Source organism: Leopardus geoffroyi, chromosome X (assembly GCF_018350155.1).
Source record: "Leopardus geoffroyi isolate Oge1 chromosome X, O.geoffroyi_Oge1_pat1.0, whole genome shotgun sequence".
Lineage (NCBI taxonomy): Eukaryota > Metazoa > Chordata > Mammalia > Carnivora > Felidae > Leopardus > Leopardus geoffroyi.
The window spans coordinates 73519661-73534528 of record NC_059343.1 but is presented as its reverse complement, the minus strand read 5'-3'; the positions used below and the strand labels follow the sequence as shown (position 1 = coordinate 73534528).

At 33.8% G+C, this 14868-nt stretch overlaps 1 pseudogene; it reads right to left on the bottom strand.

Moving 5' to 3' along the window:
* Window positions 1–10714: 10714 nt before the first annotated feature.
* LOC123595240 lies at window positions 10715–11184 on the bottom strand (annotated as a pseudogene).
* Window positions 11185–14868: the final 3684 nt, after the last annotated feature.

Sequence of the window (14868 nt, the reverse complement as noted above, 5' to 3'; positions counted from 1 at the left end):
TCAGCATAAACACAGAGTAAACTGTTGGACTCAGCACAACCCCTACATTTACTACCTAACTTGCTTACACCAAGTACCATCCCCTACTCCTACTGAACCACCCTTCACAGTCAAGCTTGCCTCAGTCTCAGTGCAGCGAAACCACTACCCCTGAAGACCTGCCCAAACCCCTGCCCACATGCATCTCCTGACCAGGTAGTTTTTGAAAGGCCTCAGTTCTAATGACAGTGGCCACTGATTCAGGTCACAATCAGATCAGAGCACACCTAGTTAATGCACCACATTCAGGCCAGGGACCAAACACTACTCACAACAGGTAAAGAAAGCCTTTGCAGACTATTGGCCTAAAGGATAAAACAGCAAGAACACAATAGCAGAGCACACATAGCACAAACTGGAGACACTGCACAAAACACTGGGCCCTGGGGAACAGGGGACACTGCATGGGAGGGCACTAAGGGACCTCTTCTTCATAATTCCATTCTCTCAAGAACAAGATACATAGATTTTCTAACACAGAGAGGCAGACACAGAGATTTAGACAAAATGAGAAGACATAGAAATTTTTCCTAAATGAAAGAAAAGGACAAGGTCATGGTCATAGATCTAAGCAAAACAGACATAAGTAACATGTATGGTAGAGAATTTAATTTTTTTTTTCAACGTTTATTTATTTTTGGGACAGAGAGAGACAGAGCATGAACGGGGGAGGGGCAGAGAGAGAGGGAGACACAGAATCGGAAACAGGCCCCAGGCTCTGAGCCATCAGCCCAGAGCCTGACACGGGGCTCGAACTCACGGACCGCGAGACCGTGACCTGGCTGAAGTCGGACGCTTAACCGACTGCACCACCCAGGCACCCTGAGAATTTAAAGTAATGGTCATAAAGCTACTCACTGGACTTGCGCAAAGAGTAGAAGACATGATTGAAGACTCTTAACACAGACAAGGAATAACGTAGCAGAGATAAAGGGCTCAATAAATGAAATGAGAAACATGCTTAATGGAATGAACAATAGGCTGGAAAAAGCAGAGGAACAGTTAATGACCTAGAAGAAAGAGTAATGGAAAGTAATTAAGCTGAATGAAAGAGAAAAAAAAGAATTATACAAAGTGAGAATCAAATTAGGGAACTCAGTGACTTCATCAAAGGTGATTAAATTTGCAGTACAGAAGTCCTTGAAGAAAGAGAGCAGAAAATTTATCTGAAGAGATAACAGCTGAAAACTTTCCCAGTTTTTGGAAGGAAACAGATCTCTAGATCAAGAAGGCATAGAGAACCCTCAACAAAATCAACAAGAGCAGATCCACACTAAGACATACTATAATTAAATTTGCAAAATATAGTGATAAAGAAAAAAATCTTAAAAGCAGAAAGACGAAAGGAGACAGTTATATACAAGGGAAATTCATAAGCATATCAGGGGGATTTTCAGCAGAAACTTTGAAAGCCAGAAGAGAATGGCACGATAGATCCAAAGTGATCATTGGGGGAAATCTGTAGCCAAGAATACTTTATCCAGCAAAGCTATCATTCAGAATAGATGGAGAGATAGAGTTTTTCAGATAAAGAAACATAGAGCAAAAGGGGTTCATGACCACTAAATGATCTCTGCAAGAAATATTAAAGGGAAATCTTTGAGTGGAAAGGAAAATCCAAAAGTGACAGCAAGAATGTAGGAAATACAAAAGCAGTAAAAATGAATATTTTTGTAAAATACCGGCCAAAGGACTCACAAAATAAAATGATGTAAAATATGGCATGATCCACCAAAAATGTGGGGAGGAGAGGAATGAAGAATGGGTTCAAACTTAAAATCAAATTAGTACAGATTGCTGTATACAAAAGATGTTATATACAACCTAATCGTAACCACAAGTCAAAAACCACTAATAAATATGCAAAGAGTGAAGAAAAAGAAATTCAAATATACCACTGAAAGAGAGAAAGACAAGAAAGGATCAGATAAAATATTTAAAAACAACCACAAAACAGATAATAAAATGGCAATAAATACACACCTGTCAATAATTACTTTGAATATAAATGGACTAAAAGCTCCAATCAAAAGACATTGTGACAGAATGGATAAGAAAATAAGACCCATCTATATGTTGCTACTAAACAATGAATGAGTCAACCAGGAAATTAAGTAATGTAAAATACATAGAAACAAATAACAATGAAAACAGAAATGTCCAAAATATTTGGGATGCTAATAGGGAAATTTATAACAATACAGGACTACATCAAGAAGCAAGAATAATCCCAAAGAGGTAAGCTAACTTTAAACTTAAGGTAGCTACAAAAAAAGAAAAAAAAAAAAAACCTAAAACCAGTAGAAGGAAGGAAATAATAAAGATCGGAGCAGAAATAAACGACATAGAAACCTAACAGTAATAGAACAGATCAACAAATCCAGGAACTGCTTCTTTGAAAAAATGAACAAAATCGGAGTGCTTGGATGGCTCAGTTGGTTAAGGGTCCAACTTCAGCTCAGGTCATGATCTCATGGTCTGTGAGTTCGAGCCCCGCATTGGGCTCGGTGCTGACAGCTCAGAGCCTGGAGCCTGTTTCAGATTCTGTCTCCCTTGCTCCCTGCCCCTCCCCCGCTCATGTTTTGTATTTCTGTCTCCCTCAAAAATAAATAAAAACATTATTTTTTTAAAAAGAATAACAAATTTATCAATCTGTAGCCATACTTATCAAAAAGAAAATAAAATTGACCCTAATAAATAAAAACATAAATGAGAGAGGGGAAATAACAACCAACATCACAGAAATACAAATAAAAGAATATTATGAAAAACTATATGCCAACAAATTGGACAACTTAGAAGAAAAGAATGAATTCCTAGAAACAAACTACCAAAACTGAAACAAGAAGAAATAGAAAATTTAAACAAACTGATAATAAGCAAAGAAATTCAATCAGTAACCAAAAAACAAAAACAAGCAAACAATCAAACAAACAAAACAAACAAAACAGACAAAATCCCTCAAAGCAAAAGTCCAGGATCAGTGTTCTTCACAGGCGAATTCTACTAAACATTTAAAGAAGAATTAATACATATTCTTCTCAAATTATTCCAAAAAATAGAAAAAGAAGGAAAACTTCCAAATTCATTCTGAGACCAGCATTTCCCTGATACCAAAACCAGATAAGGATACCACTGAAAGAGAGGACAGGCCAGTATCCCTGATGAATATAGAGACTAAAATTCTCAACAAAATCATAACAACCTAAATTCAACAATATATATATTTTTAAAAAACTGTTCACAATGATCAAGTGGAATTTATTCCTGGGCTGCAGGGGTGGTTCAATATTTACAAATCAATCAGTATGATACATCACATCAATAAGAGAAGGGATAGGAAACATATGATTATTTCAAATGATGCAGAAAAAGCATTTAACAACAACATCCATTCATTATAAAAACCCTCAACAAAGTAGTTTTGAAGGAACATACCTTAGCATAATAAAGGCCATTATGAAAAACCCACAGCTAACATCCTACTTCATGGAAAAACAAAAGGATGTCCACTCTCACTACTTTCATTCAACATCATACTGGAAGTCCTAGCAAAAGCAATCAGACAATAAAAAAAAAAAAGGAGATAAAAGGCATCTAAATTGGCAAGAAAGAAGTCAAATTTTCACTATTTGGAAATGACATGATACTGTATTTAGAAAACCTGAAAGACTCCACTGAAAAACTCCTAGAACTGATAAAAAAAATAATCAGTAAAGTCTCAGGATATAAAATCAATATACAGAAATCAATATACACAATCAATTGGATATATATATATATGTGTGTATATATATATATATATATGTGTATATATATATATATATATATATATATATATAAGATAAAGCAGAAGAAAGTGAAATTAAGAAAATGATTCCAAATAGTAAGATACCTAGATGTAAACCTAACCAACACGATGAAATATATGTACTCTGAAAATGATAAAACACTTATGGAAAAAATTGAAAATAACACAAAGAAATGCAATGACATTCCATTGTCATAGATTGTAAGAACAAATATTGTTAAAATGTCTATATTGTCAAAAGTAATCTACACGTTTATTGCAATCCATGTCAATATACCACCAGGATTTTTCACAGAACTAGAAAAAACAATCCTAAAATTTGTATGGAACCAGAAAAGACCTCTGATGTCCAAAGGAATCTTGAAAAAGAAAATCAAAGATGGGAGGATCACAATTCTGGACTTCAAGTTGTATTGCAAACTATAGTAATCAAAACAATACAGTACTGGCACAAAAATAGACACATAGATCAATGGAAGAAAATAGAAAACCCAGAAATGAACCAACAATTATATGGTCAATTAATCTCTAATAGAGCAAGAAAGTATATTGAATGGGAAAAAGACAGTATTTTCAATAAATGGCATTGGGGAAACAGGTCAGCAACATGGAAAAAATGAAACTGTACCATTTTCTGACATCATAGAGAAAAATAAACTCAAAATGGATTAAAGACCTAAATGTGAGACATGAAGCCATAAAAATCCCAGAAAAGAGTACAAGCAGTAACTTCCTTGACACTGGCCATAGCAACTTTGTTTTGATAGGTCTCCTAAGGAAGGGAAACAAAAGCAAAAATAAATTATTGGGACTACATCAAAATAAAAAGTTTCTGCACAGCAAATGAAACAATGAACAAAACTGAAAAACAGCCTAAGGAATGAGAGAAGATATTTACAAATAATAGCGGATGTATCCAAAATATATAAAGAACTTATAAAACTCAGCACCCAAAAACCAAATAGTCCAATTAGAAAATGGGCAGAAGAAAGGAATGGACATTTCTCCAAAATAGACATACAGATGGCCAACAGGCACATGAAAAGATGCTCATCATCACTTACCATGTTGAAAATGTACATCAAAACTACAATGAGGGACACCTGGGTGGCTCAATCAGTTAAGTGTCTGACTCTTGATCTCAGCTCAGGTCATGATCTCATGTTTGTGAGATCTAGTTCCATCCACATTGGGCTCTGTGCTGGCAAGGTAGAGCTTACTTGGGACTCTCTCTCTCTATTTCTCTTTCTGCCTCTCACCCTGCTTGCACTCTTTCTGTCTCTCAAAATAAGCAAACAAACCAATAAATAAACTTAAAAAGAAACTACAATGAGATATCACTTCACATCTGTCCCAAAGTCTGAAATCAACGACATAAGAAACAAGTGCCGGCAAGGATGTGGAGACAGGGGAAACCTCTTACCATGTTGGTGGGAATGCAAACTGGTGCAGCCACTGTGAAAAACAATATGGAAATTCCTCAAAAAGTTAAAAATAGAACTACCCCATGATTCAGTAATGGTGGTACTGGGCATTTCCCCAAAGAATATAAAAGCACTAATTCAGAAGTGTACATGCACCCCTATATTTATAGCAGCATTATTTACAATTGCCACAATGTGGAAGCAGCCCAAATGTCCATCAATTGATGAATGAGTAAAGGAGATATGTGAGTGTATATGTATACATATATACAAACAATATTCTTCAGCCATAAACCAGCATGAAATTTTGACATTTGCATCGATATTGATGGAAGTAGAGAGTATAATGCTAAGTGAAACAAGTCAGTCAGAGAAAGACAAATAGCATATGATTTCTTTCATATGTAGAATATAAGAAACAAAACAAATAAGCAAAGTGGGGTAAAAAAGGGAGAGAGAGAGAGATCAAAAAGCAGTCTTAATTATAAAGAACAAACTGATGGTTACTCAAGGGGAGGGTTGTGTGGGGATGGGTTAAATAGTTGATGGCGATTCATGAGTGCAATTGTGATGACCACTGGATGCTATATGAAGTGTTGAATCAGTATATTGTACACCTGAAATTAGCATAATACTGTATGTTAACTAAATGGAATTAAAATAAAAACTTCAAAATTAAAAAAAATAATAAAATTTGAGGAAAACTAAAAATTGGAAAACAAAAAGATAACTTTATGCTGGCTTATACTTTTACATTTTTTAATCTTAGATTTTCCTACATAATTGATATATATACATATATATGATTTGCTATATTGATGTTTTATATTTTATTCATTTTTATAATATAACTGCTTTCATAATAATATATATATTTTGTGTTAAAATATGCATAACATAATATTTATGATTTTAATCATTTTTAAAGTGTACACTTCAGTAGAATTAAGCACATTCACATTGTAGTATAACCATCATCATTATCTACTCCAGAATATTTTCATCATCCAGACCTGAAATTCTGTACCCATTAACAATGGCTCTCCATTCTTTCCCATCCTCAGCCCCTGGTAACGATTGTTTTGATTTCTGTCTTTATGAATTTGACTATTCTAGCCACCTCATATAAATAGAATCATACAATATTTGTTTTTTTGTGTGTCTTTTGTCTTTCATTCAGCATGCTTTCAAGATTCATTCATGTTGTAGCATGTATCAGAATTTTACTCCTTTTTACACCTGAACAATTCTTTATTCCATGTACATACCACTTTTTTATCCATTTATTGCTGGATTGCTTCCATCTTTGACTATTGAATATTATATGTATATAAACATTGGTATATAAATACCTGTTCAAGACCCAGCTTTCAGTTGTTTTGGGTATATACCAAGAAATGAAATTGCTGGATCATTATGGTAATTTAATGTTTAGTTTTTTGAGGAACTGCCGTATTTTCTACAGTGACTGCACCATTTTACATACCTACCAGCAATTCACAGGGTTTGAATTTCTCCACATTTGTGCTAATTCTTGGTACATTTGTTTATTTTACTTTACTTTACTTTACTTTTATTTTATTATATATATATATATATATATATATATATATATATTTTTTTTTTTTTGGTGATAGCCATCATAATGAGGTGCAGTGGTATCTCCTGGTGGTTTTGATTTACATTGCTCCACTGATTATTGATGTTGAGCATTTTTGCTTGTGTTTATTTGTCATTTGCATATCTTCTTTACACAAATGTGTATTCAAGTCATTTGTCCATTTTTTAACTGGATTTTTTTCTTATTAAGCTATAAGGGTTCCGTATATGTTCTGGATATTAATTACATGTCAGGTATCTGATTTGTGAATATTTTCTTCCATTCTGTGGATTGCTTTCTCATTCTGTTGATACTAGTCTTTTTGTTAATGATTATCCTTTTATTATTTGAAGAAATAATACTAATTTTTTTATGTTTTTGGATGTATTAAAGTTTTTATTTTTAATTTCTAAATATAATTTATTATCAAATTGGTCTTTGATGCATAAAAATTTAATTTTGATGAAATCCAATGTATGTATATTATTGTAATCTGTATTTTTGGTGTCACAGACAAGAATACATAGGCAAATACAGTATCATGGAGTTTTTTCCCTAAATTTTCTTCTAAATGTATTATAATGTTAGCTGAAAGTTTCCCCTTTGATCCATTCTCAATAATTTTTGTATATAGTGTAAGGCAATGGTCAAACTCTTTTACATGTGGATATTCAGTTTTCCCAGCACAATTTATTGAAGAGACTGCCTTTCCCTGTTGAATTGTCTTGGAACCCTTGTTGTTGAAAATCATAAAACCATACATGTTAGGGTTTGTTTCTGGACACTCTATTCTCTTCCATCAGTATATATAAATATATATGTCTCTATGCCAGTAGTGTATTGTTTTGATTAATGTAGCTTCATAGTTAAGTTTTGAAATCAGGAGGTGTGAGTCCTTCAACTTTGTTATTATTTTCAAGATTTATTGGCTATTTGGGGTTTCTTGATATTCCATATGAATTTTAGGATGGATTTTCTATTTCTATAGAAAAATAGTTGAGAGATTGATAAGGATTGCATTGAATCTGTAGATAATTCTCGTAGTATTGATATCTTGATTATATTAAATCTTCCATTTGATGAATACAAGATGACTTTATATTTGTGATCTTTAATATTTTTCAGCAATGTTTTATAGTTTTCAGGGTACTAATATCACTCTTCCTTGGCTAAGTTTATTCCTCACTATTTTATTCTTTTACAAGTTTTGTAAATTTTTCTAATTTTATTTTCAGATTATTCTGTCTTAGCACATAGAAGAATAACTGCTTTTTTTTTTTAATTAAAGAAAAAATTATCTTCTCATAGTTCTGTGGCAGGTAACTCCAAGATCAAGAATCTGGCCAGTTATTTCTGGTAAGATCTCTCTTTCTGTGTTTTAAGTGGCCACCATATGACTGTATGTTCACACGAACATTTATGCATGTGGGGAAAAAAAGACAGGATTCTCGTGTGTCTCTTTTATAAAGATATTAATCTATCAGATCATGGTCCTATCCTTATGACCTCATGTACTCTAATTATTTCTTTAAAAGATTTTATCTCCAATAGAGTCACATAATGGTTTAGGGTCTCAACATGAATTTTGAGAACAAGTAATCTGCCCATAGCAACCACAAACTCTGATTGTCATAAGAAAGAATATTAGAGAATGAAATATTAAAAGCAAAATAAAATACTGTATTTTTCTTAACCTTAATTGATCTAATGTATTTGTTTGATGTATCAGTTTGTTGAAAATAATCATAGCAACAGTGTATTTAGTGATTACATCTTAGAGATAAGTGAAATGTGTGACAGTAATATTATAAGGTATGTGAAGAGAGGAGAAGAAATTAAGTGATATTGAATGGGACCATATTAATAGAGAGAAGGCAAAAATATTGGAAGAGAAAAAAAGATAACTTAATCTGATATTAATGCGACCAAACCACATTTCCTTTTTTTTCCCCAATGGTGTCTTTATCTATTTACTTTTAACTTATTTTTGTCTTTGTATTTAAAGTGTATTCCCTAAACGCAGCATTGAATTGAGCCTTCCTTGTTTAAGTTTTCAGAGAACGTCTATCTTACACTACCACAGTGTAAGATGGGTTTACATTTAAATTAATTGTAGGGGCGCCTGGGTGTCTCAATCAATTAAGCATCTGACTATTGATTTCAGCTCAGGTCATGATCTCACATTTCATGAGATTGAGTCCCTTGTGTGCCGTGAGAACGGAGCCTTCTTCTTGAGATTCTCTCTGTCTCTCTGTCTCTGTCTCTGTCTCTGTCTCTCTCTCTTTCTCCCTTCCCTCCCCCAATCCCTCAAAATAAATAAATTAACATTTAAAAATAAATTAATTGTAATTTTTGACCTGTTAGGTTTATTTATATCAAATTACTATTTTTGTCCCATGTATTCATTGATACTCATTTCCTCTGTGCCAGACTTTATTTGAATTGATTAAATATATTTTACATTGTGTTTTAACTGTAATTCTTTGCTTTTTTTTTTTAATTTTTTTTTCAACGTTTATTTATTTTTGGGACAGAGAGAGACAGAGCATGAACGGGGGAGGGGCAGAGAGAGAGGGAGACACAGAAGCGGAAACAGGCTCCAGGCTCTGAGCCATCAGCCCAGAGCCTGATGCGGGGCTCGAACTCCCGGACCGCGAGATCGTGACCTGGCTGAAGTCAGACACTTAACCGACTGCGCCACCCAGGTGCCCCTGTAATTCTTTGCTTTATAATGTTGGTTGTTACTTTAAGATTTACAGTTTACATGTTTAGCTTATTTCAGTTTACCTTCAGTTGATGCTTAACCAATTCACATATAGTATGAAAAACTTATAATAATATAATTCCATTTCTCTCCTCCTACTACCATTTGGGTTATTTTTGTCAGAATTTTCATTTATAGATATGTTGAAGTGCAACTTATTTTTGCTTGCTGATTTTGTGTCCTTCCAGGTGGATGGATTTGTTTATTAGTATTGTGTTTTGTGGAAACTTTAGGGTTGTTTTTTACATGTAATACCATGTCATTTGGAAACAGATGATTTTACTTCTTTCTTTCCAATTTGGATGACTTTTATCTATATCCTTTGCCTAACTTTTCTAGCTTCCAAAATTATGTGGAGTAGAAGGGAAAAAATATGTGGGCCCTTGTCTAATACTTGAGCTTAGGAGAGAGACTTTCAGCCTTTCACAATTGAGTCTGATGTTAACTGTGGGTTTTTCATATATGCCCTTTATTACATTTGAGGCAGTTTCCTTCTATTATAGTTTTTTGGGTGTTTTTATCATTAAATAATTTTGAATTTTGTCTACTACTCTTTCTGATTCATTTTATGTAATAATTGTTTTCGTTCCCCTCTTAACTTCTGACAATGTGATATGTTATGTTCGTTTTGGCATGTTGAAACAAACTTACATTCCAGGAATCAATCCAACTTGATCATGGTGTTTAATCTTTTTAATATTCTGTTGAATTAATTTCCCCAGTATTTTGTTGAAGAATTTTACATCAGTATTCATAATGGATTTAGTCTGTAGATTTCTGTTCTTGTAGTACTTTTGTCTATGTGTAGTATCAGATTAATCCAACTTCATAAAATGAGTGGGGAAGGGTTTCCTCCTCTTCAATTTTTGGAGGAGTTTGAAGAGGATTTATGTTAATTCTTTAAAAGTAATTCATTAGTGAAATCATCTAGTCCTGGGCTTTTCTTGCTTGTCAGGTTTTTAATTACAAAGTTATTCTCCTTAGTAGTTATTGTTGTATGTAAATTTTCATTGTCTTTATGATTCACTTTTTTATAGTGAAAAATTTATATTTAGATTTAGCCAGCTGGACTCAATTTACATGACCCCAATTTTGTTGGCAACATCCAAAGTATCAAAGTCAAGAGCCAGTAAAACATATGCCTTTTTATCTCCTTTGGGTCTGATCACGGTGTTGACCTTGGCCATGTCAATGTCATAGAACTTCTTCACTGCCTCCTTGATCTGGTTCTTATTGGTCTTGACAACCACGAAGAACACAAGTGTGTTTCTATCTTCTGGTTTTTTTATTGCTAACTCAGTAGTCAAGGCGAACTTGATGATGGCATGATGGTTAAATTTGCTTCTCCTGGGGTCACCTTTTTGAGGATATTTGGGCCTTCTTTGGAGACACAGTGTCTTGTACCATGGGAATGTAGGTGATGTGTCAATCTTCTATTTTTGTTACTGTGGATGCTTTTCAGCACCACTTTCTTGGCCTTAAAAGCTTTGGCTTTGGTTTTGGGAGGAGCAAGGGCTTCCTTCTACACTTTTGGCACCATCTTCATAAAAGAATGATTCACTTTTTCTAGGAATGTGTGTGCTTCTAGGAATTGTGCTTCCAGGAATTTGTGTATTTCATCTAGATTATCCAATTTTTTAGTACACTATTATTCAAAGAACTTCCTTATAATCCTTTCTATTTCACTAAATTTCATACTAATATCTTTACTTTTATTTATGGTTTATTAACTTGAATCTTCTCTCTTTTCGTGAATCCAGCTAAAGATTTATTCATTTAATTGATCATTTCTAAAAAAAACCAACTTTTAGTTTCATATTTTTCTCTATTTTTTCTAATATTTATTTTATTTATCTGTATTCTAATTGTTTTAAATTTCTTTACATCAGATAACTTTAGGTTTAGTTTATTCTTTTTTCAGTTGCTTAAGTTGTAAAGTTGGATAATTGTTTTGTTGTAAAGTTGGATAATTGATTTGAGATATATTTTCTTTTTTATATATGTGTTTACACTCATAAGTGTTCCTTCTAGTACTGTTTTCACTGCACCTGTGAAAATTATATGTCACTGCACTAGGTATGGGAAGCCCAAATTAAACACTATTTCTGGGTTTTTCTCTGAGGGTGTTTAAAGATTAGCATTTGAATCAATGGAGTCAGTAAAGTAGATTGTACTTCCCAATGTGAGCAGTCATCATCCAGTGTTGAGGGCCTGAAATGGATAAAAAACAGAGGAAGGAGAAATTCACTCTTTGCTTCCTGTATGCTTGAGCTAAGACAGCAATCTTTCTTGCCCCTATCTCTCCTGGTTCTCAGGCCTACAGATCCAAACTAGAATCTGTTATCAGCTCCCTTATTTCCTGGGCCTTCTGAGACTGAAATATACTACTGGCTTTTCTAGATCTCAGGCTTGCATATGCCAGATCAAGGGATTTCTTAGCCTCCAGAATTGCATGATCCAATTTCCTTATAATAAATATTTTATTATATATAGGCATCTTATTGGTTCTATACTCTAGGCAACCTTTATACAACATTCATGTAGTTTTAAAATATTGTGTTTTAATTTCAATTGTCTGAAGGTATTTTCTAGTTTTTTGGTGGTTTATTCTTTATTATTATTAAGTGTGTGTTGTTCACTTTCTATATTTTGTGCATTTTTCAGTTATCCTTTGTTATTGATTTAAATACTCTTTCAATTGGTATCAGAAAGGATAATTTTAATATTTAAATATTTTTAAAATATTAACATTGGTGTTTGGTCTTAAATTATGGTATAAACTGAAGAACTATTAATGTTCAGGTAAGAAAAAAATGTGCATTCTGTTCTTGTTGGTTGAAGTGTTCTGTATATATTCATGCCAAATTGACTTTTAGTGTTGTTGAATCTTCTACTTATTGTTCTTCTGATTGTGTTATCTGTTATTTAAAGCATGGTGTTGAAGTCTATGAGTTTTATTGTAGACCTGTCTATTTCTCCTTTAAATTCTGTCAATATTTACTTCTTATACTTTGGAGCTCTAATGTTTGGTGTATATATGCTTATTATTGTTCTATCTTCTTCATGTTGACATTTAATGAAACATAATGTCCATCTTTCTCTCCTGTAGAATTTTTTTACTTAAAACTACTTTTCTAATACTAATATGGCCACCGCTGTTCTTTTTTGCAGAGAATATCTATTTCTATATCTATTTCTATTTGCATAGAATATCTTTTTCTTTCCTTTCACATTCAACATATTTGTGTCTTTAGATGCATAGTGTATCTTCTGTAGACAGCATACGGTTGTTACATTTTTTTAAAAAAATCTGCAAATTTCTATCTTTTGATTGTAAAATTTAGTTATTTCACATTCAAATAAATTAATAAGGGAAGACTTACTTTTGCCATCTACTTACTTGCATTTTGTAGCTCTTAGATTTTTTCCACCCTTGATTTCTTCCATTACTGTGTGTGTGTGTGTGTCTTTGATTTTTGTGGTGACACACTTTGATGCTCTTGCAATTTCATTTAAGCTCTACTCCATAGATGTCTTCTTTGTGAATACCATAGCGATTACATTTAAAATCCTAAAGTAACATCAGGTTAATTTGGGTTGATATCAACTTAACTTCAATTGCATACAAAACGTCTATCCCTCCACTGTTTTGTACCACTGCCACTATGTTATTGATGTAACAAATTGTGTATTCATACATTGTGTATCCATTAATGGATTTATAAAACATTTTATTATTTTTCTTTTAAATCCTGTAGAAAATAAAATGTGGAGTTAGAAAACAATTTAAGTAATACTGTTTTTTTTATCTGCTTCAACCTATGACCGTTATATGTTCTCTGGCTCTGAGTGACTGTCTAGTGTACTTTTTTTTCAATATATGAAATTTATTGTCAAATTGGTTTCCATACAATACCCAGTGCTCATCCCAACAGGGGCCCTCCTCAATACCCATCACCCACCCTCCCCTCCCTCCCACCCCCCATCAACCCTCAGTTTGTTCTCAGTTTTTAAGAGTCTCTTATGCTTTTGCTCTCTCCCATTCTAACTTCTTTTTTTGTCTTTCCCCTCCCCCATGGGTTTCTGTTAAGATTCTCAGGATCCACATAAGAGTGAAAACATATGGTATCTGTCTTTCTCTGTATGGCTTATTTCACTTAGCATAACAATCTCCACTTCCATCCATGTTGCTACAAAGGGCCATATTTCGTTCTTTCTCATTGCCACGTAGTACTCCATTGTGTATATAAACCACAATTTCTTTATCCATTCATCAGTTGATGGACATTTAGGCTCTTTCCAAAATTTGGCTATTGTTGAGAGTGCTGCTATAAACTTTGGGGTACAAGTGCCCCTATGCATCAGCACTCCTGTATCCCTTGGGTAAATTCCTAGCAGTACTACTGCTGGGCCATAGGGTAGGTCTATTTTTAATTTTCTGAGGAACCTTCACACTGCTTTCCAGAGCGGCTGCACCAATTTGCATTCCCACCAACAGTGCAAGAGCGTTCCCATTTCTCCACATCATCTCCAGCATCTATAGTCTCCTGGTTTGTTCATTTTGGCCACTCTGACTGGCGTGAGGTGATATCTGAGCGTGGTTTTGATTTGTATTTCCCTGATGAGGAGCGACGTTGAACATCTTTTCATGTGCCTGTTGGCCATCCGGATGTCTTCTTTAGAGAAGTGTCTATTCATGTTTTCTGCCCATTTCTTCACTGGGTTATTTGTTTTTCAGGTGTGGAGTTTAGTGAGCTCTTTATAGATTTTGGATACTAGCCTTTTGTCCGATATGTCATTTGCAAATATCTTTTCCCATTCTGTTGGTTGCCTTTTAGTTTTGTTGGTTGTTTCCTTTGCTGTGCAGAAGCTTTTTATCTTCATAAGGTCCCAGTAGTTCATTTTTGCTTTTAATTCCCTTGCCTTTGGAGATGTGTCAAGTAAGAAATTGCTACGGCTGAGGTCAGAGAGGTCTTTTCCTGCTTTCTCCTCTAGGGTTTTGATGGTTTCCTGTCTCACATTCAGGTCCTTTATCCATTTTGAGTCTATTTTTGTGAATGGTGTGAGAAAGTGGTCTAGATTCAATCTTCTGCATGTTGCTGTCCAGTTCTCCCAGCACCATTTGTTAAAGAGACTGTCTTTTTTCCATTGGATGTTCTTTCCTGCTTTGTCAAAGATGAGTTGGCCATACGTTTGTGGGTCTAGTTCTGGGGTTTCTATTCTATTCCAT